The 4915-nt window shown below is 27.2% G+C and overlaps 1 pseudogene across 1 annotated transcript; it reads right to left on the bottom strand.

Annotated features, from left to right (window-relative positions):
• Positions 1 to 1033: 1033 nt before the first annotated feature.
• LOC147803456 (uncharacterized) lies at positions 1034 to 4104 on the bottom strand (annotated as a pseudogene). Its single transcript, XR_015429100.1, has one exon. The product of XR_015429100.1 is annotated as an uncharacterized LOC147803456 (transcript).
• Between the last annotated feature and the right edge of the window lie 811 nt (positions 4105 to 4915).

Raw genomic sequence — 4915 nt, 5'->3', positions numbered from 1 at the left:
CCTTTCATGAAGTATAATTTCATTTCCAATAACTGATTATTCGTTTCATTTAAAATTGTAATTTTGATAGTCTTGTCTACTTCTAATCTGTTTTGCAATTAATTAAGGAAATTATATAATTTTGGAATAAAGTAATTCTAAAATATTTAATTCTTTCCTCCAAAATAAAGTAATATTTTTACTTCTTGCTCAGAAATCAACAAATATTACTGGAAGAAACCAATCTAAAATATAACAAATAAATATTTTTAAGGGAAAAAAAGGTTGTCCTTATAGGCTGCAGTAATATATTGAGAAATATTCTGTCCATTAAATTCTTAAAGAGATTTTTTAAAAATACTATTTAAAACAAAATTCGTATTTTGAAAATTTTCCTATTTTGGTTTTCTCCTTATACAGATTTAAATAACTACAACCCTGCAATTTGCATATGAAATACATAAGTCTTAAAAAACCTAATAAGATGTCGAGCATTTATATTAGAAAATATATAATAGTCAAAATGTTTATTTAAAAAAAATATTATATCTTGTACTTAAATTCCTTTGATAATATTAGCTGGAAAAAAAGCTATGGTGGTATATTTTGAAAAAAGTTTTATACTGCGCATAAATATGATTTTAAATTTGTTTAAAATTACTTGGGTATTTTTTTTTTAATTATTAGCTTGAAAAATTACATTGATACTAAAAATTACAATTGAACAAGTAAACAGTAAATTTAAAAACTGAAAAATCTTTAGCTTGGACTTGAAGAAAATACAATTTATTTAAGAGAGCAAAATTAGTACAAAGAGAAATGTAATTTTTAAAATTAATAGGAAAAAATAAAGCTATTAAATTATATGTATGTAAATAAATAACAAATTCAAAACAAATCTTTTTATTCAGTGTAACAAAGTATGCATTTTGAACCAGAAAACAGTATTAGTAAAATTTTCAGTATAAGTAACATTTTCAGAAAACACTAATTAAAACCAGAAGATATAACGAATTTGTGTATATCTTCATTCAAACAATAGAACAACATATGAACTGGTAAGAATCTTGCTGACAGCTAAGACTTTCACAAATGAATACAAAATAATTCTTATAAACATGCTTTTAAAAAATATTTAATTTACATTTTTATCAAAGCCTAAAAAATATACTGGACACCTATTTTAGAAATTACTAATTAACATGCCTTATAACTTTTATTGAATAACAACATTCAATATCTCTATTATAACACTGAAACCAAACTTTTAATCTTTGGAAATAACCTTCTATAAATATTTCCGAAGTTAATTATTATTATAACTGTATGTTTGTTAATCTTAAATGCATAGCTATAGTAATGCATAGCTTTATAGATATTAAACTAAATAGAAAATATGAAATATTATTATCAATATGTTTGTTATACATAGACATTGCACTATTATAACAGGATTGCCACAGAAAAAAAGGAACAAAATAGTTGCTTTTAGTAGCCTAATGCATGAAAATAGTAGCCAAAAACTAGGAAAATATTTGCCTAAATAAGAACAAAAATTCATCTAAAACATGACTGAAATTGTATTAATGACTTAATTGTCATGTATCATGATGCATTCACAGGGTGCGTAGCCAAATTATTCAACAAAAAATAAGCACCTTTTAAACACTTTTCAAGAGCTCAAATATTTTTAGGCATTTTAAAAATTATTTAATTAGGAAGAGTTGGAAAGTTTTTGGCAATTGACAGTTTTATCTTGTTTTAACCATCATGTTAAAGAAAAAAAAAATCATTTGGCATTGTTTTTGACAGTTGTCAAAAATCATGAAATTTTGAATCATGTGAAATGGATATATACATGAAACAAAATATATCATGTATTAAATAAAAGTAATTAAGATTATTTTGCAATTTGTATGTTGTTGCAGCAAAAGACTTCAAATTAATTTTACAAAATAAATAAGACATGGAAATTTTATCAACACACAATGTAAATTTTTAAAGAAAAAGATTTGGTACAGTTAGATAATATTAGTGTAATTCCTAATAAAAAAAAAAGAACATTTACAAAATAACTTGATTTATTTCTCCAAAGTTAAAAACGCAGAATTAAGCAATCAAAGTTGTTAACTTTATGCATCAAAAGCATAATATATTACAATACTATTAATTACTAAATAAATAAGACCTGGTAATTTCATTAACACACTATATAAATTAAGAAAAAGATTTTGAAAAAAAATTAGGAAATTTAAGATAGAACTGAATTTATTTCTCCAAAGTTAGTAGTTTACGTTTCTTTGAAAGCTTTTTTGGGATATCATTTTTTAAACTGCAATAGTTGTTTAATAGAATATTTGTGGTGATCCACACTATACGTTTAATAATTTCCTGAGATGAATGGCCAGAGGAACAAGTGCTTACATCATTAAAAATATCAAACTCATTCACTAGAGCCAATACCTGTTCAGACATATAAGATCGCTGATTCAATATTTTTAAAAAATTGCTTTCATGATCAGTAGATAAAAGTTTCTGTCCTACTATATAGGTATAAGATACTATTTTAACCACATCTGCATTTGGAAATTTCAGTCCTCCTCTATTTAAACTTGTGACATGCTGAAAGCATTCATCAATAGCCAGTTCCTTATCCATTGTTAGCTGTTTTTCACAAAATTCACATTTTAAATTTTTACAAATAGTGTAAACACTGTATCCTGCAATATACACCAATACAGGTAAACTAGAATCAATGTTCTTAAAGTCTTGTTCGCTAACTGCTACTATACCTTGAGTATTTTTAAGTTCACTACTTTTAGCTTCTGCTGCATTTAACGTTAGTTTAGTAACTTTAATGTCACCAAACACACTTGACTTCAACGAAAGTGGCAAATAATTTTGTAATCTAAGTTTTGTTTCAGACTCAAACAGTTGCCGAACTGATATGTGATACTGTGACCCGGCTAACATTCTATATTTGCCAAATCTTTCTTCTAAGGAATCAGTTTGCACCTTTCCTGTCAAAAAAAATATCTCATCTTTAACTTTTCAATGCAGTATGTGGACAATTCTAAGAGAGCACAGCTAGTATGCACAAGAGCTTTATGAGTTTCCGAGGTCAATTTCCCGGTTGCAGGATTACAATCCTGCCAAATATTCATCCAGGTAATGAACTGCTGCAGAAAAATTCGTCTTTCATCCACGGGTGAATTTGTTAAAGGATGCATCATAATGTTTTTTAGTCTTTTTCCTTTATCAGGAGTTTTTACATTTACCACATTCCACCAATTCAAAATAATATGAATGTAGGCAGCAGTTTGTTTACAATAATTCAAGCTGTGTTTTTCACCGAGTTCATTAAGAGCTGCAATCACATGCTCGTTGAAAACTTTCAAAACCAGATTAACATTCTGGCGCTCTAAGCTTGTAGGATTTAAAGCTTTAAGCGTTAAACCATAGCCATATTTTAGCAAGTTAGTATGTTCTAACTCATGAAGTTCTTTTAAGGTTTTGAAACAGGCTGTATCCAATTTTGAAATCACATTCGATTTGCATGAATCAAAACTGGGATAATACATGCTCTGTCTATCATTTTTTTGATTCAACCAATTATTTCGGATGCATTTAAAAATATGGACAGCATCTATAACGTAATAAAGAGGCCTATCCGAATCTACTGGATGGTTGAATGATACCGAGAGTTGGGGAGGATTTGAAAACAAGGACATTGCCTTCCTATTTATTGAGTTGTTATCACTCACAACTGCAACTACAGTGAAAGTGATATCCTCTAAGCCAACAACAACTCTTTTAATAATGTCGTGCAAAGTTTCTGCAGTCAATGTCTTTACTGGTAGCACAAAAACAACATCTTTATAGCTTGAAAGCAAACTTTGTATCATGAAGGCATGTGCACTAGTAGCAGCATGTGAACTGTCAAAAGCAGCCCCAACAACATTCCCTCCCTTAAAATCAAAATAAGGTTTTAAGTGTATCTCATCCATCATTAATGTGATGGTTTTGTCATGTTCATTTAAGTCTTTGACTTTTTCACTCGTATATTTGAGAAAGTTTCCATCTAACTGCTCACCTTGAGGGCTTGCGTTTAAATTGGAAATTATCCGTCGGATAGTTGTTGGGTGAGGAAGTACTAAATTCCCAGAATAGCTGCAGTATTTCAAAAATATAAATTTAAAAAAAGGAGGATTTTATTTCAATTTTAAAATTCTTAAATGTAAATGCAACGAGCATGCTAGTGTTCATAGCAAAATTAAGAATAGTATAATAATATTAAAGATTTTATATTTTTATTCAACTGCAGTATTTCATTAAAAAAAAAAAGAAAAAGGATTAGATTTTATTTACTTTTCAAAACTATTAAATCAATTATGGACATTCATGTTACTTAACGAAAGAGCAACTGCTGTTTACTATATTGATATGTTATAGGTATTGATATATTATAGGTATATATGTTAATATTAGTATATGTCTAGTAGTAGTAAAATTGTAAAACCTACAATGATTAAATTTAACACACTGTCCTCAACAAAATTGTGATAAAAAAAAGGACTTTTTTAGATGAATTTTCATGAAATTCCTTAACTGTTAACTTAGCAAAAAAATACAATTGTAAAAACAAAGATATTTCAATTAGAACAAAAATAATTCAGATGCTTTATATTATTTGGTTACATCATCAACTGCAACTAACCATTGCAAACAATGTAATATAATTCAATGATTCATGTTTTCTGAAATATAAACTCTTAATTTAATTTGTAAAAGCTAAGATGACCATTCTTTATGAAAATTGTCAACAACTTTATAAAAGAAATGTTTTATTAACTTTTTAAATTTGACAACAAATAGTAACATATATAAAAGTGAACTTGATAATAGGTTGTAATAAATATTACATTAATTGTGACCC

Source organism: Parasteatoda tepidariorum, chromosome 9, assembly GCF_982258835.1.
Source record: "Parasteatoda tepidariorum strain Cologne lab strain chromosome 9, Ptep-v5.0, whole genome shotgun sequence".
NCBI lineage: Eukaryota > Metazoa > Arthropoda > Arachnida > Araneae > Theridiidae > Parasteatoda > Parasteatoda tepidariorum.
Note: the sequence above shows the minus strand (reverse complement) of the source record. Positions and strands in the feature narration are given on the sequence as shown.